Genomic DNA, 26,497 nt, shown 5'->3' on the forward strand with positions numbered 1-26,497 from the left:
ATGACAAACAGCAATGGTCCCAAAACAGATCCTTGCGGAACACCGCTAGTGACTGCACTCCAAGATGAACCTTTGCCATCAACTACTACCCTCTGTCAAGTGGGGTCAACTTGAACTGCAGTGAAAGAGATTGCAATAGTCTAGGGCTGGTAGCCAATCCTTGATGACCATTGTCTCAATGGAACTAATCTGAAGTAATTTATTAAAGCATTGGTAAATTAATAAATATTCAATGCTTATGAAGGTCCTGGCACCAAAAAGGTCCAAAATAAGACCCTGCCTTCAGTTGAACGCTTAATGAAATTAGGACCGACATCAAGTTCAATGTCTTTAAAATGAACATGGAAATAGTTTAAACTGTGCCGAATATAATTTGTGCTTAAAGGTCTGTACTGTTTTCTCGCAACTGTGCTGACTTTGGATAAATTAAGTCAAAAATACCAATGGAATGTCCAAACCTTGGATGGTTAGAGTTCAAAAGGTACATTTAGTTTAAAAAAAGTATTTATTTATTGGTGAGAGGAATTCATAACTTATTTTGTTATTTTCTCATTTAACTTAATTGAAAATCATCTGACAGTTCACCTATCAATTTGTTGGCTTTCATTAATAGGTAATTATGTTTGAGAGGAAATGCTTTCATGGATTTTTACTATTGTGTACTATTAGAAGGTACCAGGCAGAGATATTAGCTTCAGTACATCAAATAATGACCAAATATTTGCTTGATCTGTAGCTTAGATAAAACTTGACAGCTGACCAAGTAATCTGGGAAAACCTGAAACTTTTATCACCTTCCACTTGCATAAGGAATTAAAGGAAAGACTTTTCATGCAACATTAACTGCCCATTAGAGAGAAAGCAAAAAGATTAAGGTAATACCAAATGATTTGGAATTAGATAATGACTAAACCTGCAAAATGGAGAAATTAAGCAAAATATTTAAATCTTGATTGAATAGCTAAGCAAGCATTCCTAATAATATTGAACATAAAATGTGCCTTTTATATTTTCCTTGATATTTTTTAAACCAGCAGAACAGATGCTCATTGCAAAACCTTTCCATACTGACCAACTAAATACAAAACGACAAACTGAACTTCTGTTTTACTTCTTTAATGACCAACAATATAGAGCTGAGTGACAAAGCTTTCTATTGTAGGTTAATGGCATCACTGGGGACTATTATATGGATGTAATGATAACAACACACACAATGTTGTTAGCTATATAATACTATATAATCTCTTGCTATTCATCACAATCACACTAAGATAATCATGAAAATCAGTAAGTCCCAAAATCCCAAATGTTTGTGGTGCTTTGGATCAATTTGATAATGGTGTATCCCACTTTAATTCTGGGTAACTTTATACTTCCAATTTTTCCATCATATTTGAAGCAATGAACAAAAGACTATGGTAGGCAAAGTAGATTGTTAGAATTTATAGTTGTTTTAATGTGTTGTTTTCTGCTTTCTTGAAGGCAGTGATTTATTGTCGCTCAGAAGAAAGGAGTAAACCATTGGTGCCTTGACTAAGTGGCCATTCTTCATGCTTGAGTTGAGACAGAGGCTGGCATTTAACTTCCAGCAAGCTCATCAAAGCACGTGTGAAAACTGTACAGTCCATTTGTGCTGTTCAAGTAACGTGTTGCAGCTGTTTTAACATTGGAAGGTGGAGGCATCCTTTTGAGTTAGGTAGAATTCTAAATAGAAAATTAACCTGTGGGAATTAATGTTCCTGACAAACGTTTAACAGGTTACTGACTGAAGCCACAACAATGGATATTTTAACTCAATACCTGTAAAAGAAGACACATAGCTCCAATTAAATAGAAAACTCTTACCATTGCAGGTCTAGGAGCAAAAGGACTGTTCCACTGTGTTCCACAAGGTAAGGTTAGACCACTGACATTGCAGACTTTTTTCCTCCTTCCCACTCAGGAACCTCCACCTCCCCCCCCCCCACCAACCAACCTTCTCAATGGTAGCCCAATCTTTTCAAAGCAACAATTCCTCTTCATGTCCATTGACCACTAAGTTTTTAAAGAGGTCTGACCTTTGAAATAGACAATGGCTCCTCGCTCAGCTACCAGATAGAAGGTCCAGCACCTTTCTCCTGAATCTCCACAATCTTGTACTTTTATGGACCTGGATGTTTGAAAAGGATGTCACATCCATACCTAGACTAATCCCTACGCAGAGAGACTTTGCTACCGCACCTCTCGTAAACTCCTCAATCATCTCATGCGCCAACTCTACAGCAGGCGCCACAACCTTGAAATTCAGATGGAGTCCACACTCACAGCCTGCACACAGGATACATCAGTACAATTATGCGACATTGCCAAACAGACAAGGCGACAAAACTGCACCACGTACATGTACGCCAAGAACAAAAAACTGGAGAAACTTGGCATTCGCACCAGTAATAGCAAAGCCCACCCTGGAACCACAGTAGACAACATTATCACTGTGGGGAAGTCTATTGTCAACTTATCGGACCACACCCTTCGACCGAAAGTGATTGAAGTCCTGAGTAGGGGTTTCAACTTCTGCCCCACCACCAAAATGGACCTGTTGGTTCTGGCAGCAGACACAGAGGAGTTCATCAGATGAATGAGACTCCGGGAATTCTTTCAAGGTGCCGGCAGTTATCCCACTGATGAACTGGAACAGTCATCACAGGGATCTGTAGAGGAGCAACCAAAGAAGGTGTCAACATGGACCCCACCGGAGGGCCGCTGCCCTGGGCTTGACATGTATGCTCAAACCGTCAGGAAATATATAAATGCCAGATTCATCAGCCGTACCCACAAGGTAGAGCAAAACATCACCCGTTCACAATGCAATGCCATCCAGGCTCTCAAAACCAATCACAACATTGTCATCAAACCAGTAGATAAAGGAGGAGCCATTGTCATTCAGAATAGAACAGATTACGGCAAGGAAGTGTACCGACAACTGAACAACCAGGAACACTACAGGCAACTACCAGCTAATCCGACCAAAGAACACACCCAAGAATTAAACACACTGATCAGAACCTTGGATCCAGTCCTTCAGAGTTCCCTACGCGCCCTCATCCTACGTACTTCTCGTGTAGGCGACTTCTACTGCCTTCCAAAGGTACACAAAGCCAACACACCGGGACGTCCATCGTGTCGGGCAATGGGACCCTATGTGAGAATCTCTCCGGCTATGTGGAAGGCATCTTGAAACCTATTGTACAGGGGATCTCCAGCTTCTGTCGCGACACTACAGATTTCTTACAGAAACTCAGCACCCACGCACCAGTCGAACCAGGAACATTCCTCGTCACAATGGACGTTTCCACACTCTACACCAGCATCCCCCACAATGATGGCATCGTGGCAACAGCCTCAGTACTCAACACCAACAACTGCCAGTCTCCAAACACCATCCTAACTCATCCGCTTTATCCTCGATCACAACGTCTTCACCTTTGACAACCAGTTCTTCATCCGCAAACACGGAACAGCCATGGGGACCAAATTTGCACCCCAATATGCCAACATTTTTATGCACAGGTTCGAACAAGACTTCTTCTCTATGCAGGATCTCCAGCCAACATTGTACACCAGGTACATTGACGACATTTTCTTCCTCTGGACCCATGGCGAGGAGTCACTGATAAAACTACACAGTGACATCAACAAGTTTCATCCCACCATCAAACTCACCACTGACTACTCTCGACTATCTGTCTCATTCTTGGACACATGCGTCTCCATCAAGGATGGGCACCTCAGCGCCACACTCTACTGCAAACCCACAGACAACTTCACAATGCTACACTTCTCCAGCTTCCACCCAAAACATATTAAAACAGCCATTCCCTATGGCCAAGCCCTACGCATACACCGGATCTGCTCAGATGAGGAGGAACGTGACGGGCACCTGGAAGTACTCAAGGATGCCCTCACAAGAACGGGGTATGATGCTCAACTCATCGACCGCCAGTTCTGATGTGCCATAGCAAGGAACCGTAATGACCTCCTCAGGAGACAGCCCCCTGCTGCAACTGACAGGGTATACTTCGTTGTTCAGTACTTCCCAGGAGCTGAAAAATTACGCCATGTTCTTCGTACCTGCAACACATTATCATTGAGGACGAGCACCTCACCAAGACCTTTCCCACACCTCCACTACTTGCCTTTAAACAATCGCCAAACCTCAAACAGATCATTGTTCGTAGCAAACTGCCTGGCTCTCATGGACAACTCCATACAACCCTGTTAGGGTGGATGCTGCAAGACGTGTCAGATTGTGGACATAGATACCACCATTACGCGTGGGAACACCTCCCACCTTGTACATGGCAGGTACTCTTGTCACTCAGCCAACGTTGTCTATCTTATACGTTGCAGGCAAGGATACCCAGAGGCATGGTACATTGGGGAAACCGAGCAAAGGCTACGATGACGGCCCAACAATCAACAGACAGGAGGGTTCCCTCCCAGTTGGGGAACACTTCAGTGGTCCAGGACATTCAGCCTCAGACCTTCGGGTGACCATCCTCCAAGGTGGACTTCGGGACAGGCAGCAGAGAAAAGTAGCCGAGCAGAGGCTGATAGCTAAGTTCGATACCCATAGGGAGGGCCTCAACTGGGACCTTGGGTTCATGTCACATTACAGGTGATCACCATTGCACTACACACTCACACAGATATTCCTACACACACACACACACACACACACACTCACATACACACAGACACAGGTACACACAAACGCGCACACAGACACCCACACACACCCTTATAGACACACACACTCCCACACTCACACATGCACCCCCTCACAGACTTCAGACACTCTGCACTCACTACACACACACACACACACACACACTCTTTCTCACGCTCAAACCCCCACCCTAGACAGACACACACACACACACAGACAAAGACCCACATGCACACATATATTTTGTGGGGTGAATTTGTACTTGCAGATTTACATTGTACTTTGCTCAAAAACTGCATGCATTCATGTAGAACTCTGAGCTCAAAAACTGAATCAATTTATGTAAAACTCTGTTATCTCACTTTTTAGATTAGAATCAATCTAAACATCATGGCATAGACAGAGAACATAGGGGGCTAACACCTTCAACATATTGTCTAGCTATCACCATCGTTAACAGCTAACCTGAGAATGCAACTTTTAAAAAAAACAGTTTTGTGATTTATACATGAAAGAAGTGAAACTATCACTGTATTCTAACAGATGAAAGGCTAACAGACAATCAATTTTTCAATGTATAATTTCAGTTACATCACACTGTAAATTTTTGCTATAAATTCTGTGTTACGATTGAGCCCTCCACAATCACCTGGTGAAGGAGCGTCGCTCCGAAAGCTAGTGTGCTTCCAATTAAACCTGTTGGACTATAACCTGGTGTTGTGTGATTTTTAACTTTAGACTAATCCCTGTATGGCAAGACTTTTTGGCAAAGGTTACTGCACAGCAATACAGGAAGGAACTCAGACTGAAATGCATAGGGCTCATTTGCAGCTCTCCATGTGACAACTTTTCAATTATTGGAGTAATTGGAGTTAAATGATAATTCAAATTGAACCAAAAATCTTTCATTCTCTGGTTAGTTCAGTCATTCTGCCAATGCATGTACGGAATGAATTTAGATTAATAGTTCTAAAGTTTTGAAGTAAAGCAATATTGTCTTTCCAACAGACATTTCTTTTTATTTTAGAGAGGTACTTGAATGGCCAACTGTTTTGGCCAAAGGCATTCCTGGGATGTGGGAGTGGGTGACTTTGATTCATGGTAGTAAGAGTGTCATTTGATAAATTATGTTTTTCTTCTAGAAAAACTTTTACTTTTATTGGCATTTGTCTCTCCTTCATTGTGAATGATTCATTATGAATGCAGTGATGGGCATCAAACCAAGTATTTGAATGGATTCATAATCTGTGGCCATGATTAGTCCATTATTATATTGCAGCTTGTTTCAGGAAGCTGATGCTGAACCATGGAAAAAAAATCTGTAATTAGCTAATGGTTTATAAGACTGTTATCATTTGTTATGTTGGAATGCTGGCAGTACCCTGTTCAATCGATGCCATAAAACTATGATCATCCATTAGCCAGTCAAAGAAATGCAGATTTATTTTTTTCTATTGTGTTTTAAGTCATTGTTGACCAAGGATGTATTCTATCCAGGCATGGTCTAGTGAATAATATTGATTTTAAGTTATCAATTTAGTAAAGCCTGTCATGTAGCCATAATGATTATTGAATGAAATTGTTTATTAAGCTCAGCTTGGTATAAAGGTTTAACTGTCAGGAGGGAAAATAACAAGTAGATTTTAATTTTCATATTATATGTGGAACATAGGCCTGTGCACTTTCTGAAACAGGTAATGCTGATAACAGACACAACAGATTAACAACTGACTTTAAAACATCCATGACTATTGTTAAGATTTATATTTTAAAGAAAATGAATTAGAAGTTTTTTGTACTGTAACAGAATCATAGAATGCTTGCAACATAGAAGGAGGACATTCAACTCATCAAGGGGGAGAAAGTGAGCATTGCAGATGCTGGAGATCATAGTTGAGATTATGATGTTGGAAAAGCATAGCAGGTCGGGCAGCATCCGAGGAGCAGGAGAATCAACGTTTCAACTACAAGCTCTTCATCAAAAATGAGGCTTGTGGGCCAAGGGGCTGAGAGATAAATGGGAGGGGGGGGGGGGGGGTGGACCTGACAAGGGAATCGCAGAGGGAATGGTCTTTACAGAAAGCATATAGGGGTGGGAACGGAAATATATCCCTGGTGGTGGAATCTGTTGCAGGTGGCGGAAATGGAGTGGGATGATACAATGCATCCGGAGGTTGGTGGGGTGGAAAGTGAGGGCAAAGGTGTTTCTGTCCTTATTGCAGATGGAGGAATGGTCTTCAAGGGTGGAGGTGAGGGAAATGGAGGAGATAAGATGGAGGACACTATCGACATGTAAGAGGGGAAATTGCAGTCTTTGAAGAAGGAGGGCATCTGATGTGTTCTGTGGTCCTCGCAAGAGCAGATGCAGCGGCATTGGGAATAATTCAACTCATTAAGCTCATTTCCAAGTTTCTAAGAGAAACTTACTTAAACCCATTATCTGCCCCTTTGCTGTGAGCCAGCACTTATTCTCTTTTGTCACTCATCCAGTCACTTTTTGAAGCTCTCCAATCACCTAGACCCATTTCCCTGCCCAACACTCTTTCCTGAAACCCTGCATTTCCCATGGCTAATTCATCTAGCCTGCACAAGTTCACAATTTACCATAGCCAATCCAGCACATCCTTGGACTGTGGGAGCACCAGAAGAAATCCATGCAGACACAGTGAGAATGTGCAAACTCCACACAGAATGTTGCCTAGATCAGGAATTGAACCCAGGTCTCTTGCCCTGTAAGGCAGCAGTGCTGACCATGGAGCCACACTTGTTGCCCTACATGGCACAGCACAGAACAGCAGATTTGCTTCTGTAAGAGACATGTGTGGGAATAAAAATGCACTTTATAAGAATCGTTTATAGTTTCATGGTCTCTATTACTGACAGTTACCTACAATTCCAGAATTGTTAGTAAATTTTAAATTCCAACAACATGGCAGCTACTTAATGTGTCCACAGAGCGTCAAACAATGCTACCCTAACACCATTTCTCTATTTATGTCCTCTACAAGACATGTCGACCTTATTATAACGGTCGCAGGGAAATCTAAATTTGAACTTTCAGTCATTTTCTTTCACATTAAAGAGTTATAGAAAAAAATATTAAATTATATATGCCAATCTTTTCTGAAGTGAGAGCTCGAATCAATTCTTGTCAGGAACTGGGAAGCCTGTGTATACCGAAATACCATGGGATATTAAATAGAGTGTGCATGCCTTTAATACAACAGGATCCCATGACGGAGAAGCCAGCCTAATTGATAGATTCAGATCCTTGTCAGCTGATGAACATTACAGCAATGATGGCGACCCTGGAGCTAGTAGATACCCTGCTGCTTGGGTAGGGATCACAAGGGAACGAGGTGGATACAGTGACCAGTTTATTCCGATGGCCAGAAGGAGTCAGAGAGATGTACAGCATAGAAACAGACCCTTCAGTCCAACTTGCCCATGCCAACGAGATATCCTAACCTCATCTATTCCCAGTTGTCAGCACTTGATCCATATCCCTCTAAACCCTTCCTATTCATATATCCATCCAGATGCCTCTTAAATGCTGTAATTGTACCAGCCTCCACCATTTCCTCTGATAGCTCATTCCTTATACACACAACCCTCTGTGTGAAAACAATTGCCCCTTAAGTCCCTTTTATATCTTTCCCCGCTCACCCGAAACCTATGGCCTCGAGTTCTGGACTCCACCAACCCAGAGAAAAGACCTTGTCCATTTATCCTATCCATGGCCCTCATGATTTTATAAATCTCTATAAGGCCTATTCAACCTCTCCCTCTTGCCCAAATACTCTAACCCTGGCAACATCCTTGTAAATCTTTTCTGAATCATTCCAAGTGTCACAACATCCTTCCGATAGGAAGGAGACCAGATTTGCATGCAATATTCCAAAAGTGGCCTAACCCACAGGACCTTACCCATTAAGTGTGTCAGCTCTGCTTTGATTTGCTTTTCCAAAATGCACCACCTCACATTTAGCTAAATTAAACTCCATCTGCCACTCCTCCGCCGATTGGCCCATCTGATCAAGATCCCAATCTGAGGTAACCTTCTTCACTGTCCATTACACCTTCAAGCTTGGTGTCATCTGCAAACTTACTAATTATATCTCCTATTTTCATATCAAATTATTTACATAAATGTTGAAATGTAGCTGACTCAGCACCGATCTTTGTGGCAATCCAATGGTCACAAGTCTCCACTCTGCTAGTCACAGGCCTCCAGTCTGAAAAGCAACTTTCAACCACCACCCTCTGTCTTCTACCTTCGAACCAGTTCTGCAACCAAATGGATAGTTATCCCTGTATTCCATGAGATCTAACATTGCTAACCAGTTTCCATTAGGAACCTTGTTAAATGCCATACTGAAGTCCATATAGATCATGTCCATCACTCTGCCCTCATCAATCCTCTTTGTTACTTCCTCAAAAAATTCAACAAAGTTTATGAGACATGATTTCCCATACTCAAAGCCATATTGACAATCCCTAATCAGTTCTTGCCTTTCCAAATACATGTAAATCTTGTCCCTCAGGGTTCCTTCCAACAACCTGCCCATCACCAATATCAGGCTCACTGATCTAAAATTCCCTGGTTTTTCTTTGCCACCTTTCTTAAATAGTGGCCCCACATCAGCCAACCTCCAATCTTTCGGCAACTCACCCGCGACTATCGATGATACAAATATCTCAGCAAGGGGCCAGCAATTATTTCCCACATTTCCCACAGAGTTCTAGGGGACACCTGATCAGATCCTGGGGATTTATCCACCTTTATGTATTTCAAGCTATCCAGACCACTTCCTCTGTAATATGGACATTTTTCATGATGTCACCGTCTATTGCCCCACATTCTATATCTTCCATGTCCTTCTCCACAGTAAACACTGATGCAAAATACTCGTTTAGTATCTCCCACATCTCCTGCAGCTCCACACATCAGCTGCCTTGCTGATCTTTGAAAGGCCCTACTCTTTCTATAGTTACCTTGTGTCCTTAATGTATTTGTAAAAACCCTTTGGATTCTCCTTAACCCTATTTGCCAAAGCTATCTTTTGCCATCCTGATTTCCCTCTTAAGTATACTCCTTCTGCCTTTTTACTCTTCTAAGGATTCACTTGATCTATCCTGTCTATTCCTGACATTTGCTTCATTCTTTTTCTTAACCACATCCTCAGTTTCTCTCAGCATCCAGCATTCCCTACATCCACCAGTCTTCCCTTTCACTCTGACAGGAATATACTATCTCTGGACACTCGTTATCTCATTTCTGAAGGCTTCCCATTTTCCAGCCATCCCTTTACCTGTGAACATTTGCCCCCAATCAGCTTTTGAAAGTCTTTGCCTAATACCATCAAAAATAGTCTTCCTCCAATTTAGAACTTCAACTTTTACATCTGGTCTATCCTTTTCTATCGCTATTTTAAAACTAATTGAATTATGATCACTGGCCCAAAAATGCTCTCCTACTGACACCTCAGTCACCTGCCCTGCCTTATTTCCCAAGAAGAGGTCAAGTTTTACACTTTCTCGAGTAGGTACATCCACATTCTGAATCAGAAAATCTTCTTGTACACAGTTAACAAGTTCCTCTCCATCTAAATCCTTAACACTATAGCAATCCCAGTCTATGTTTGGAAATTTAAATTCCCCTACCATCACCACCCAATTATTCTTACAGATAACAGAAATCTTCTTATAAATTTGTTTCTAAACTTTCCGCTGACTATTAGGGGGTTTATAACAAAATTCCCAATAAGGTGATTATCTCTTTCTTATTTCTCAGTTCCACCCAAATAACTTCTCTGGATGCATTCCCAGGAATATCATCCCTAGGTACAGCTGTAATGTTATTCCTTATCAAAAACGCCACTCCCTCTCCTCCCTTGCCTCCCTTTCTGTCCTTCCTGTAGCATTTATATCCTGGAACATTAAGCTGCAAGTCCTGTCCATTCCTGACTCACGTTTCTGTAATTGCTGAGATATCCCAGTCCCTTGTTCCTAACCATGCCCTTGTTCTCTGCTTTGTTCCTTCCTGCCATGACTGTTTGACTCTCTCCTTTTCCCAACTTTCCCAAGAGTCTCAGATTGATCTCTTTCCTCACTATCTCCCTGGATCCCACCCCCCCCCCCCCACCTTACTAATTTAAACCCTTCTGAGCAGCTCCAGCAAATCTCCCTGCCAGTATATTAGTCCCCTTCCAATTCAGGTGCAATCCGTACTTCTTGTACAGATTACTTCTAACCGAGAAGAGATTCTAATGATCCAAAAATGTGAGCCTCTCCCTTGCGCCAGCTCCTCAGCCAAGCATTTTTCTGCTCTATCCTCCTATTCCTACTCTTACTAGCTCAGAGCACCAGGAATACTCCAAATATTACTATCCTCGAGGACTTCCATTTTAAATTCCTTCCTAACTTTCTGTATTCTTCCTTCAGAATTTTGTCCTTTTTCTTCCTATGTCAATAGTTCTAATCTGTACAATGACCTCCTGCTGGTTCCTCTCCCCCTTTGAGAACATTCTGCACCCTCTCTGAGACATCCTTGATCCTGGCACCAGGGAGGCAATGCACCATTCTGGCTTTTCGCTGCTAGCCACAGAAACATTTACCTGTGCCTCGGATTAGAGAGTCCTCTATCACATTGGAACCTAATGTGCCCTTCATTACATTAATGCCAGTCTCAATACCAGAAACTTAGCTGTTCGGTCTACATTTCCCTGAGAGTCCATCACCCCCGACATGTTCCAAAACAGCTTACTTGTTTGGGATAGCCACAGGAGAATACTGCACAATCTGCCTACCCCTCCTATCTTTCCTGGAGTTAACCCATCTACATGACTTTATCTGCAGCTTTTCTTCCTATCTATAACTGTCAACCATCACACCCCCTAGCTGTTGGAAATTCCTCATTGCGTCTAAGTGCCACTCCAATCAATCCATGCAATCCTTGCAACCAAAGACACTTCCTGCAGACAAAATCATCAGTAACGTGGAAATTCTCCCTCAGCTCCCACATCCAACAGAAAGAGCATTTCACTCTACTAAAAGCCATCTTTGCTCCTTCACAATCTACAGCACGGTGGCACAGTGGTTAGCACTGATGCCTCACAGCAACAGGTTCAATTCCTGCCTCAGGTAACTGACTGTGTGGAGTTTGTACATTCTCCCTGCATCTGCATGGGTGTGCTCTGATTTCCTCCCACAGTCCAAAGATGTGCAGGTCAGGTGAATTGGCCATGGTAAATTGCCTGTAGTGTTAGGTGAAGCGGTAAATGTATGGGTGGGTGACGGGTCAGTGTGGACTTGTTGGGCCGAAGGGCCTGTTTCCACACTGTAAGTAATCTAAAAAAGCTTTAAAAAAGTGTTCTACTCTAATTCAGTATTATGATTTATATTTTTAAAATTTAACCAAGAGACAGATCTCAATAAAACATAAAATCAAAAAAGTACACATTCTACTCACTACTTTCGATGTATAGCAAGATAATTGTTTCTGAAGCATAGATAGAGATTACTCAAAGGAACACTGTGGAATCCCCATTATAGCAGACTCTGAAAGGGTATGCTCAGAAACTTGAGAATTCTACTACAGTTGGAACCCTCCAAAATACCATTTCAACCATAGAATTAGATGGTCCTACTTAAGTGAAGTAAATAGTTACTCAAGGAAAGATAGACTATTAAATATCTAGTCTAACTTTTGAGTAACTGTTCAACTGACCATGACAATTTGCCTCATGCTATACCTTCCCTTTGACCCCTTACACCCATAATACCCTGACCCCACACTCCTTCTCACCCTGCAACCTGAACATCCTCCTCTGCAACCACTGGACACAACACAGTTTTCTATATCCAAACCAACAACCCCCCTGGAAGATGACTTCTGTTCCCCCACTCCAGAAAATACCCTCAATTCCCCTTTTCTGACCCGTTTCCCCACTCTAGATCTGACCCACATTTTTCCACTTCAGACTCTCCCTCCACTCTGGATCCGAATCCCACTTCCTCAGCTTCGGAACCATCGGCCCCTTCTTCCCACTGTGGGCCTGACACTCTCGCCCCTGCACTGGACCCAACCTCATTCCCTCATCCCAGTGCAGTCCCACATTGTAAAAAGTTCCTGTACAAAGTGAAGTTGAAAACAGAATCCAAGTACATTCACTATTTATATATTTTACACCATACGTTACAACATCCATTTGATGTCCCTGTAACACTTCTGAAAATAAAAGCAACCACTTCATAAAAAAAGAAATCCACCTTCCACAACTGTATGAATATACTTTCTCATTGGTGGAAAAAAGTTCAAAAATATTAGAGATCCATAAAATGAACAGGGTAGACCAAGGCAACATTAATTATATTCTTTCGGACTTTATTTGAAACCAGCAAGCAGTAGTGAAATACAGCCACATAAAGGTGACATCTTTTATTGGGCTAACATTTTTTATGGCATACATAATGCTTTCAGTAAAATCTATTATTTATGATAAAATGGCTATCTAGACAGAGTGTTCAAGATTTAAGCCCAAGGGTTTAATAACCTACAGACAATATCTCAGAATGTCTCACTGAAGTAAAAGAACATTAGTGTTTGTCATATTAAAATGTGCATTAGCGTTATAGCCACTGATGTATAATTTCCTTAAAACAAAATCTCAGTTCCATCCAATGCAGTGAAAGAATTTTCCATCCTTATTTTATTCATATTTATTGTACCAAGGCAACTTTCTTAGGAAATAACTTTAGAACTAGCAATGTGTAACTTTCAAAATTGAGCATCCATTCAAATTTAAATTTTCATGGTATATGGTGGTATCATTAGTTACTGCTTGAGAACCTTTCTGCTGTTTGATCGTGCCAGGAAGTGAAATATTTTCCTGGTGGTATCAGCCCTTACTTTCTTGGATCTGCTGACAGTATTAAGCTTTGCCAGGACTCAAAACTTACTCTGAAATATCCCATCAGTCTACCTCAGAAACAGGCTGAGAGCTTTACTTGTGACTCTCTCATTGTCATTTGTCATTTATCATACCATCTCTTCATCTGTTTTGATTAAGCCATTGGTTAATTCTGAGAATTAACCTAGCTATACAAATCATTCGCTTTGGGATTCAACCTTAAATCATATTTCTAGCAACAAGGGGAAAATACATATTTCAAACAATTTTCTTATTTCCTCTTGTAAACATTACAAGTTAAAATTTATTTCTGCAAAATGAAATATCAAGCTTTTGTTGTTTCATGACTGATGAGCATTAAAGTCAGGATTAATTTTGGTTCAATGCTGTGAGTGTGATGACTGAGTATAGTACTCCGATATATTGTTTGCTTATTCATCTCCAGACGAGGTCCAAGTTTTCTGAGTCTCATGTCACTGATGAGCTAAGAGTCCAGATTGTGTGACTCAGGCAGTTCACAATGACATGCTGAGCAAAGGAAGGGGCCCATTCAGTCCTGGTCTGTCACTGAACTGACTGGCACTACAGACCTGAGCCATGGTCCTGGGAGGCAGTACTCAGGGAGCAGCAGCAAGCTGGGTTATTGTTGCATGAGAGCAGTAAGAAAAGCACTTTAAAAAAATGAGGAAGCAAAACAAATTGCTTTGGAGAGCTGCTCACGCCATACTCTTTAAAGTCTGCAGGTTACGTCACTGCATGCTAAGGATTAATTGATCCATAAAGGAGCATTGGGAATTATACTGGATGTAACTAAAGATGACTTATAGCTGTCTCAGCCAAAGGGCAATCCTTTCAAGGTGAGGTCTGCTCACAAACTGAATACTCCATCCCACATTTTACTCCTCAACCTTAGTCAACTTAGTTAACTAGTTAACACATTATGGAATGGTAAAAATACAATATTGTACTTAACAACATCAAACAAGTATCACACTCATGGTTTGATGATCCTCCCAAATGATGTTTGCTTCAGATTTAGAAGACTGGCAGGACTGTTATCTTCATGTTGGTCTTTTTCTTGCAGGGTCTGTGAACTATTACATGTCATGATATTTCCCATTAGGTTCATCCCACTGAAGCATGAATAGATGATGTTTGTTCAGTGAGCTGGATTTCCAGGGGTTTTCCATATGACTGTCTCTGCTATATGAGCAATGAATGGCCATTGTCATCTGTTGACCTTTGGAAGTTGTGGTTCCTTATCTGTAGCAATCGCTTTTGACCTATCTATTGCAACCTCTGTTCATGACAAAGTCTATTGTAGTGAGTAGTGCTGCTCTCGATAAGACTGCTCCTTGTTAGGAAGAGTTTTATAGTCCTTTGGGCTTAACGATGGAATCAACCTTTTTGGTAGGGTGGGAGTTGAGAGTAAGCCCTGCAGTTTGAAGGTGCTTTAACACTGTAAGGACTTTCTGGTTATGACTTCAGATAACTTAGCCATGTATCAGTATGTCATCCATGTAGTATATGACCCTTTCCAAACCTTGCCAAAAAGTGGACATGGTGTGTTGGAAGCTATCTGAAGCTGAAGTGTTCCAAAATGTCAGTCTGTTGAAACAATATCTCACAAATGAGGTGCTTAAGGTAGTAAGCAGTCTTTATTGGTTATCGAATGGGATATTCCAAAGCCTATTCTTGGCGTCTTGTTGGTAAAGATTTAACTTTTAAAAAGTTTGATTAAATTCTTAGTGGCAGTAACTTGGGATGAATCTCCTTAGTTATTGCTTTGTTAAACTGTGTTAGGTCAATTGATATTCTGTTGGACTCATTCTGCTGGATATGTTTGGGTAGACATACCTAAGCACCGCTCAGTTCGTTTCGGCACTTGGGAAATGATACTCAGTTGACTATTCCTAAAGTTGTTTATGATCTTGATTCATTATGGGATGTGGAATCTTCCTGGCTATATGGAGGCATAATGGCTTAACATTTTCTTGAACATGAATCTGTATTCAGCATTGAGTTTGTGTCTTCCTGTGAAAAGGACCAGGGCTGAATGGCCCCCTTCCTCAGCTCAGCATGTCAACTCAGGATAACCGACATAAAGAAACTTTATTCCTGTACTGATGAAGTTCTTCAACCATTCTAAGGAGGTTGAGGCCAAAACTCTCTTTCTCAAGAGTGATTATGAATTATCAATGTATTCTTTATGAACTGGCTGTCTTTAAGTGTCATGATATTTCAAGCACCCTCTTTAAGACTGTGAGTATTCTGCTTGAACCACATAGCTCCAGAGGTGTTGGCTGTTTTGGACCTTATCTATGCAATCAGATAAGGCAGTGACACTCACTCATGTATCAAGCTAAAGTTGATATTGACACAAATAAATTCAGTCAAATCTATTGCGATGGATTTCCTGTTTCCCTTCGAAATGCTTCAAGTATCTTCTCCAATAGAGCTTTATTTTTCAAAAATAGTTATTGCCTTGGGAAGCCTCCATGCAACACCATGTGAGGGCATAACGTTCTGCTTAATTCCAAAGTATTTGAACTCTCAGGGGTGCCTTCAATAACACTTCATGATTTTTCTGGTATTCCCACAGATTACCTACTCACAGAGCAGATACAACAGATGCATTGATTAGCTTTCTTGTGACTTTACTCTTACTCAGAAGAAGGGCTCATGCCCAAAACATCGAGTCTCCTGCTCCTTGGATGCTGCCTGACCTGCTGCGCTTTTCCAGCAATACATTTTCAGCTCTTACTCAGAAGGCAATAGAGAAGAAGACAGGAATTACAAGAATTTCACCAAGAATTGCAACCTGTTACCTCTGTAACAGCTTCCAGAGAGAGAATTAGCTGGACAGGATCCACCAAAGAGACACGGGCTAATGGCGATACCCATGATTGAGATGCTTTGCCTTAGTTATCTGCAAATATCTGAGCAACCATGCCGTTGAAGATTAAGGATACCCAGCTCTATCATCTCAGCACTACTCTAATTTCTCAAGAAAAACATGAGCTTACAAAGATTAGGTGCCAATCCAATCCTGGTACCCATCAAGGTCACAGTTGCCCTTACTTTTTATGTCAGCAGTTCACATTAGGGAGCAATTGGATACCCTAGTCAAGCAGGTTGGATATCAGGATGCTCCAACATAACTGCTTTCCCACAGGTACAAGGTGCTATTGATGCATCCACTGAAAACAACAAATGTTGGAGATTGTAGTGAGTCAGACAGCATCCATGGAGAGAGAGCAAGCTAACATTTCAAGTCTACATGGCTCTTCATCAGAGTTGAAGTAAAGTGTGGAAGGGGGGGGGCAGCATTTATGCTATCGTTGAGAGTTGTGTGGCAGTGGTAGGGTGTAGAGTGCTGGGGGAGAAAGGATGTTGATAGTTCAGATTAAATGATCGGAATGGGAGAATGGCAGAACAATGGTGTGTCTGCCTGCTAGACTGGAAAGACAAAACAGTCCCAATGCATGGGGAGATGGGAGGGGTAGGGGGAGCACGGTGGGCGGGGGGGGGGGGGGGGGGGGAACATGGTGACAGAGAATATTAGAAAGTGAAAAAAATGGGAGTTGGTTCACGATTTGAAGATGTTGAACTCAATATTAAGTCTAGAAGGTTGTAAAATATTTAGTCTGAAGATGAGATGTTGTTCCTCCTGTGACTCGTTGGAATGATAGTGGACATATGAGTCATCTAGATTTGAAACGTTAGCATGCTTTCACTCCAAGGATGCTGTCTGACTCAGTCTGATCACCAGCATTTGTTGTTTTCAGTACAATTTCCAGCATCTGCAGTAATTTGCTCCTATACTGATACATCTATGTTGCTTTGACAGGGCTTTTTTGCCAAGTAGACGTCTACTTGAACAGAAAGGATTACTCTTCGTTCACATTCAAATAATTTGTGATGTCAAAGCCAAACTTTGGAGATCTGCACCAGATATCCAGGGAGCTACTATGACTTGTACATGCTAGAATACTCAGAGGTACCTGTTTCTTTTCAAGGCTAACAACCCATAACAGAATGGTTATTTGGAAACCAAAGGGTATCCCCTCCAAATGATATTCCTGACATCTGTAAAACATTGGCATATAGACGCAGAAAGATGATACAATGCTACTTATGTCACCACCTGAATGGAACAGGCCACTGGCCTCTTGAAGATGAGGCTTTGTTATTGGGACTGCTCCAGTGGGCATTTGCAGAATTGCCCAGTCAGACTGTCCCAGATGTGTCCTTCACAAACTGAGCTGACAAAAGAGGGAATGCGCTGAGTCCAGGGGAAATGCGGGAGTGAAAGCAGTCCTCTGAGGGTGATGATGAGGCTGTGGATCAGGACAGTAATCAGGAAGGAGGTGGAAAAGTGTTTTGGAGAGCCTATGGAACTTGAGTTAGCCCTATAACCATCTACTTTTAAAATGATTGTGTTGGGGTTCAGATTCCAAAATGAAAACAAAGTACTCCACCAGCCGCTGACCTCAAATAAAAGTGGAAAATGTTGGAGAAACTCAGCAGGCCTAGCAGTATCTGCAGAGAAAAACTGAGATAAAATTTTGAATTTTCAGAACACAGGGGGGTGGAAAATGATTTTTCTTTTTGCATTGTTGATATCAAGCTATGAGGATGAAATGGATCAAATTCACAGAGGGTCCAGGAGCAAAAGACAAAGCAAGTGTTAATGGTAATTGCGGAGAATATAAAGAAGCAGAAAAGGTGTTCTGGTAGGTGTGAATAATAGAACACTTCACTGAGAGCTACCTCATGCAAGCAACAGAATTGAGAGTGTGTGGACGTGGAGCGGGGGTTGCACATAGCACTGTGGAGAAGGGGGTGCAGTCAAAATGGAGGATGTGTTGATGCATTGAAGTTGTTGAACTCATTGTAAAGTGTTCAGTGGAAATTGAAAAGCATCCAATTTACATCCACTCAAATTATAATATATTTCTGTAATACAACAACAGACATGGTAAATTTACAAGTGAAAATATATTGCACAATTGATGACTTGTTTACAGTGATGTAACATCTGTGCCATCTATATGCACTCAATATTTTTTCTTCTCCCTCTCCCTTCCATTAGATCTAAGTAGAGGTCTCCTTTTGAAGCTGGGATGAAGGGAGATAGCTCTCTGGCCATGTGAGTTTGGAATAATGGAGTGGTTGGGCCCTTGCACCTCTAGACTGAGAGGACCATAGAGCTACTGCAAATTTCCTGCCCAGAAGCAGGGTCACTATGCTATGTATGCATTACAGCAAGGTTCAGGATCAGGGAGGTATTGAAATGGCAAGGCATTTTTGAATTATCCTGAGATGAAGCTTCGGAGTTGCTGTACCTTTGTTCCTTCTTTATGTGGGTGCCTGCTGGCACTAGCCTATCTCCCAGAGAGAAGGGGGAACCTGGAGGGAGAGGTTGACTTGTTTCTTTCTCCTTTCTCCTTGCCATGGATGCTGATCACATTTGGCTAAGGTAATGGATTGCAGATCTCAATGTATTTCCAGCAGCCACTGAACATTCTGACCGCTGGACCTGGGTCTCCATACAGTTGCTATCTTATCCATGTAGACATCCAGACCCTCAGATGCCTGAGCCACTACAATACGGAGAACATTGGGAGTTCTTTCCTCCTCAATTCCTGCCTAGCATGCCTCTGGGAAACCTTTATGATGATCCTGTGCCTGTCTCTGCAGGTAGATCAAGTCATTTATGGTTAAGAACAGGAGCAGAGATTTTGCATGAAGTTGAGCAGGAATCTGGTGCCTAGCAGGGAAAAAGAGAACTTGCAGATGCTTGAGATCAGAGTCAAAAAGTACAGTGCTGGAAAAGCACAGCAGGTCAGGCAGCATCCGAGGAACAGGAGAATCAACGTTTCGAGTATAAACTATGAGCTTATGTGCTTTTCCACATCTGGTGATTAGCAGTCCCTTTAGTGCCAGAAATCTTGTGCATCTCTTCCATGACCAACTGCCTAGATAAGTCAATAAAGTGTTTACCAGATTATGCCCCTGAGTTTAATTTAGAAAGAGCACCCATCGAGGTAAAAGTCCCGATGATAGAGCACCCTGCAGTGAAAGTCTTAGCAGTGAATTTTCAGGGGGTTCACTAGACTTTCTCCTCAAAGATGGAGCTGGAGTTGAAGGACACAGGCTGTGGTCCCTCCCCACTAGAGGTTCCCTGGCTGCTGATACTGCCTGTAAAAGGGAAGCAAGGGATTAATTGTAGGAGATAGATAAAGCCTTGTGCAGAAGATGAGCTAGCATTGGTGGTAGTTGGAGAGAAGTGTAGCATATTAGAGCTTTGTTGAGTTGGTTATTCAGTGGTGTCACATCATTAGCACATGTTCAGTCCTCTTCGCTTCTTGGCCAATTCTCTGTCTTCACCTCATGGGGAATGAGCAGCCTGATGCTCACCACACTCTCACCTCTTGTGGCCCAATTATGGGCCAGTTTTTTTCCTGCAATTGACAAAAGGAGGGATTGAAAACATGCATGAGCAGTTGAGTGGAGAGGTTTCTCCACGAAGTGCATTGGAATGGCAAAGGTCAGAAAGATTTAGTAATTACAGTCAGCATCTGAATGCACTTAAGCTAGTGTCAGTTAACTTCTGCACTCTGAGGTGCAAAGGTGGCCCTCGAACGAACATAATGTATGTGATGCGGAGAGTTGTAGGCTTTCAGCCTGGGTGGGATGTGGTGTGCAGTTGTTAGAGTAATGAGCTGTGAGTGTGATGTGCCAAGAAGAAGAGTGTGATGTGCCATTTACCCTTGCAAATTAAAGGACGTCACTCTCCTCTCTGCACTGCTGAGCAACCCTTTCGACAGTGGAGTTAGCATTTACCAATACTGCTATATCTGGTGGAGTGGCCTCTCGTTGAGATCAGCAAGGAAAAGAACTGAACTTGGTCCGTGCACCAGAACCTTGCCATCCTTTTCCAGGAAGTGTGGAGTCACCATGCCTTTTTTTTCTTGAACATGTTCTGACAGTTTAGGGAGCAAGGATCACAGTCTGAGGGGTTGTTGCTGGTTTGTAGCATCTGAAAGAGCTGCACTTTATAAAGAGTGCCCAAGCCTTGCATGGCACAAGGCCTGGAAACTGGCAAGAACTTCTATCTCAATTGCGCAAGATTCACAAAGTAATATGTCTAACATTTTGCTTGCATTGTTAATGAGGTGAAAAGAATAACCTTGTGCAAGAAAACTCATCCTGGATCATGGCAGAAATTATCACATGGGGTGGCACAGTGGCTCAGTGGTTAGCACTGCAGTCTCACAGTGTTCGATTCCAGTCTTGGGCATCTGTCTATGTGGAGTTTGCATGTTCTCCCTGTGTCTGCATGGGTTTTCTCCGGGTGCTCCGGTTTCCTTCCACAATCCAAAGATGTGCAGGTCAGGTGAATTGCCCATAGCGTTAAGTGCATTAGTCAGAGGGAAATGGGTCTGGCTGGGTTGTTCTTCGGAGGGTCAGTGTGGACTTGTTGGGCCAAAGGGCCTGTTTCCACACTGTAGGTAATCTAATCTCAAATTAATTCACCACCAACCTCTAATGGGAAATTTCCAGCATAACTGTAGAACATGTTGGCTGTTTCTACATGGTTTTTTTCTGACTACCTTTGCACCTCAGAGTGCAGATGCTGACTGACTCTAGTTTAAGTGCAGGATAAAAACAATGACTGCAGGTGCTGGAAACTAGAGTCTAGATTAGAATGGTGCTGGAAAAGCACAGCAGTTCAGGCAGCATCCGAGGAGCAGTAAAATCGACGTTTCAGGCAAAAGTCGATTTTACTGCTCCTTGGATGCTGCCTGAACTGCTGTGCTTTTCCAGCACCATTCTAATCTAGACTCTAGTTTAAGTGCATTCAGTTGCTGACTGGTCAGTTGAATCTTTCTTAAAATGGCACTGCTGTTAAACTGGTAACTCACTTCTCTGCAAAAGCAAAAGAAAACTTCTCTCATTCCTTTTAGGACCTTCTGGGTTTATTCTTCTTCTGGTCGGTAGTCACCACTGCTGTCATGTGATAACAATGATGTGTTGGTCACAGTAGCTACCACTTCATAATATGACATGATGCCCATGTACCAACCACTTGTGTTGCGCTAGAATGTTACTACCTCACCTAGGTACTATGTTAGGTTAAAGGCATACCAGTAATCCATAGTGGAACACAAATAGATTTCACAAAAGAGTCGCTTGTCTTATAATGATGCAGTTCATTATGCCTCTAACCATTTATAGATTATGTGAATTCCTAAGCTTATTCACTATTACTAACGTGAAGTAAGTCAAACATTTGTGCAATCATCTACAGAACACACCACAGTCCAACAGCTACTTGTTCCATCTGCCTGATGTTCCATCCAGTAGCCGTGCTATATGTCAGAGTAAATGGAGATTCAGTTTAACTCATAGATTAACCTTTCACCTCCAATACCTCGCACAACTGGAGCAGTGACACCTTTGTGTCACTTCATGGCTTTAGCAAAAAATGATGGATGTTTCAGACAACAAATAAAAACACTGACCTCCTCTCCAGTTCCACTCCAGGCTCAGTGAACGTGGATTTCACAAGACCTTTTTGCTTTGTGATTCCACTTTATACGCTTTCAAAAAACAGGAACTACAAAGAAAAAATTGCAGATATGTGAACTGCTGAGAGAGGGCCCAGAAGATTTGTCTCGCCTCTTAAAAGGATTGCAGCTGATATTGTGTTCAGTGGAAGTGTGGAAGGAAGTCATTTCTGGAGTTACCTTTGATCTTTTTCTCCACACCATAATTAGAATTCTGCATAAATGGAATCTACAGTCCCTTAAAATGCAAAGCCACTTACCCAGTGCAATCTTTGACAAACATATACTGTGTGTGTATGTGTGTGCACGCGCACATGCCTGCTATTCACCATTCGCTCTGCACTGTTACCTTGGTTTGAACCTGAATATCATAGGTCAATTAGGACAATATTATAACTTTTAACGATTCTCATCCTTGCATGCTCTTACATTTGCTTATTCTCGCACTTCAAGTGATGTATTACATCTCAGGAAAGCCTACTTATTTTTCAAAATGCTAAGCAATTACATTATGTGTCAGGACCAATTGTTCACAAGGATTATTAGGGTGTTTACAGCCTCTTCCCCAGAGGCCATAATGTGGCTCAGTGCTACATGTAGTTTTTCAGCAAGAATTTGGACCATCCATTATTAAACCTATAATTCTTTCTGTGTCATCTACCATACTGACAAACACTAGTCAGGATCCATTATTTGCTTTGAAAAAGCATGTTCTTTTGGAAATTCAAGTTTTTAATTTCTTGTTAATCAAATGGATATTGGAGTTGTTGCTTGTAAAATGCTACTCTAATTCTCTAAACATTGCAGTTGAATAATGCTTAGTTGGCATGTGATGGGTGCAGGATTGTTCGGGCTTGGGGGGGTGGTATATGAATTATCAGCAGCTGGTAGGATTTTCTTTTAGTCAACATACACAGGTCAAACACACAGCGAACAGTGAAAGTGCTTTTATGGGCACTTCAGTGGAATTGAATATGTAATCAGTCTCTCCATTGACATACTGCACGACAATAGATCTGCTCGGATGAATGTGAACAAAGTGGGGCTTGTTTAACTGAAAGTCATAGGCACATTCTAATTGTAAGAGTCAAGGAAACAGTAAGTCATTGTCCAGACATCCACAACTACATTTGGTGCAGATAACTTAGGATTTCCAATAATCCTTAATGCATCCTTTGCTGAACTGTGATTTAGGTTCATTCTCAAAGGCTCTGATGTAAATCTGATGGAAGCTTACCAGTGTGAGGCAGAGAATAGGTGCGCAATAGTTGGAATTGGGTACATGAAACCCAAATGTCAAATTAACAGGTTGAACATCACAACTTAATAGAAGCAATAAATTTGAGTTCGGGAGCTGAGTAGAGGGTACGATGCATACATGCATTATACAATCTTAGCTCACTTCAAAAAGTCAACGCATAAAGGTAAAATTGAGTAGCCAGGAGTCTGCGGTAAGTACACGTACAGAAAAGACAGCACCCAGGGTTACTGATGTCTTGCAGGAGTTAGTGGATGCACATAGACACAGGAAGGCCTTATTGTTTTCCAGCACTAGGAAAGCAAATATTTAGCTCTCACTACAAAGTTATGATTGGAAATCGCTGAGGAAATGAGCAGTAGGAGTGTTGCACTATAGTCCTGAGGCAGTGGAAAACAATTCAATGACTTGACCAGGTCAGGAAAAGTAAAAGCATTTGTGGATTCACCTATGTCCTACAGTTTCAGCAATCCTGCCCTCCCCACCCACTCCAAATATCATCCCATTTTTCCGAGCATGCATTCATACATTGTACCACTTAGACACTCAGCGGCCTGTGGTCATCAACATTCAATTTCTCTGCACTCGGTTAACTTTTTAAAAATTCATTCATGAGATGTGGGTGTTGCTGGCTGGCCAGCATTGATTGCCCATTCCTAATTTCCCTTGAGAAAGTGGTAGTGAGCTGCCTTCTTGAACCGTTGCCGTCCACCTGCTGTGGGTTTTCAGTCAATGCGGTTCTGGAGGGAATTCCAGGATTTCGATCCAGCAACGCTGAAGGAACAGCAATATATTTCTAAGTCAGGATAGTGAGTAGGTTGAAGGGGAACTTTCAGGTGGTGGTATCTCCATGTATCGGCTAACCTTGCCCTTACAGATAAAAGTGGTCTGGGGTTTGGAAGGTGTGGTCTAAGGATCTTTGGTAAATTTCCGCGGTGCTTCTTATGGATAGTACACACTGCTGCTACAGAGTGTCAGGGGTGCAGGGAGTGGATGTGGTGTCAATCAAGTGTGCTGTTTTGTCCTGGTTGGTGTTGAGATTCTGCCAACTCGACAAGTATTCCATTACACTCCTGACTGCTGAGGGCAGGCACAGTGGCTCAGTGGGTAGTACTGCTGCCTCACTGCACCAGAGACCTGGGTCCAATTCCAGCCTTGGAAAACTGTCTGTGTGGATTTTGCACATTCTCCATGTGGGTTTCCTCTGAGTGGTCTGGTTTCATCCCAAGTACAAAGGTGTGCAGACAAAGTGGATTGACCATGCTAAATTGTCCATAGCATTCGGGATGTGCAGGCTTAATGGATTAACCATGGGAACAGCAGGGTTACAAGGATATGGTGGAGAATTGGTCTGGGTGGGATGTTCTTTGAAGAGATGGTGTGAATTTGATGGTCCAAATGGCCTGCTTCCACAGCGTATGGATTCTATGACTTGTGCTTTGTACATGATAACCAGGATTTGGTGAGCTAGGAGGTTCTAATCATCTCTCAAACATAACCAAAATCTTATATAATGTGATGCATCTGTCTCATTTGTCACTGTTACAAACATGCCCCAGTCAAGATTTCCCAACTTATTACAGTTCAAAATGAAATATCCCAAATCGTTAGGATTCCCAGGAAGGAACGAAGTGCTGGCCCCACTTGATGTTCCAGCTATCTCCTCAGTTAATCATAACAAGGTTAATTTAATATAGATCCCAACCCTTATGGTTAAAGTTCTCCTGGACCAAAATGAACTTATGGTTTAAGAGTGGCCAATTTAACCAAATGTTCTTGAATTAGATTGAGTTTATTGATTACTAACAATGAGAAGAAATAGTCATGCCATGTACATACATACAGTGGATAAAGAGACACGAGCAAAAAGATAAAGGGGGATAAAAATGGATTGGCCTATGATTTATTCATGAAGAATGAATAGCACAATATTGCAGCTTTATCTGACGGTGCCATTAGCAGAAGGTAAACAGTTGTTTTTGAGATTATTGGTTTTGCAGGTTGGCAGGCATGTTATTGTTTTTATTCCTTTTGGTAGTGACTAAATTCCAGAGTTCAGAGTGAGAGAGAATTTTCTTTTGTTTTACCTTCAGTGTAGGTGTATTTAAAACGGCCTTTCTCAAAGCTGTGGTCCTCACAGCATTCCAGTCCGTACACCAAGACATCCAGCTAATGACAGACTCAGTCCAGTGTTGCAGCTAATTTTTAGTTTTTGCTTAGAAGAGGTGACCTTCTGTTAAGAGAGGAAATAGCCAGCTCACTCAATGTCTTTTTCTTATTTAGTCTTGCCCTGTTTGAAATTTCCCTGTAAAATTAAGAGGTGTGACATTTCAAGGGCTTTCCACAAGATTTGTCAGACAGCCACTGAATTTACATGGTCAGTCTTTTCTTTTTCTTCTTTGTAGCAGTTCTCTTTTAAAACGAAACATTTTGGTATCAAAACCGAACAGTGACAATACATACTGGGGACTCTGATTTGTTGTCATAAAAGTCACCTTCAGGATATGCATTGCATCCATCAGGTGAGTACCTCCCTCACCTTCACTTATTCAGAAAAATGTCCCTGCCCCCTTTGTTGGAGAGATCAGAATAAAATGCAAAGGAAGTGGTCAAAACAAGATGTGGATTACTTCAGATAGAACAGCTCACAGAAGCAAAATACTTGCTTCACTCTTCATCAGAGATGGAAAGACAGAGAACTTGCAGACTCCAGGTCATGGAATTACAAATACCTCTAACATGCATCTGCTGTCTTTATCAATAAAGCTTGTGATTTCACTATAATTAAATCATATCCTGTTTACTTTTGTCTTCCTGTACCTTCCTGCACATATCAAGTGATGCTGAATATACAAGGATAATTCCTCAGGAGACCACATTCCTTCTGAAGGCGCCCACTATGAGATGCACATCTATCTACCCTCATAAACATTCCCGAAATTGGGATGTTTCCATAAGACATTTATTTAAGTTTTACCTGGTGATGTTCAACCTGTGTGGTAAATCAAGTTAATCTTGGCAAGACCACAACCATCGTTTT

Source organism: Chiloscyllium punctatum, chromosome 14 (assembly GCF_047496795.1).
Source record: "Chiloscyllium punctatum isolate Juve2018m chromosome 14, sChiPun1.3, whole genome shotgun sequence".
In the NCBI taxonomy this organism is placed as follows: domain Eukaryota; kingdom Metazoa; phylum Chordata; class Chondrichthyes; order Orectolobiformes; family Hemiscylliidae; genus Chiloscyllium; species Chiloscyllium punctatum.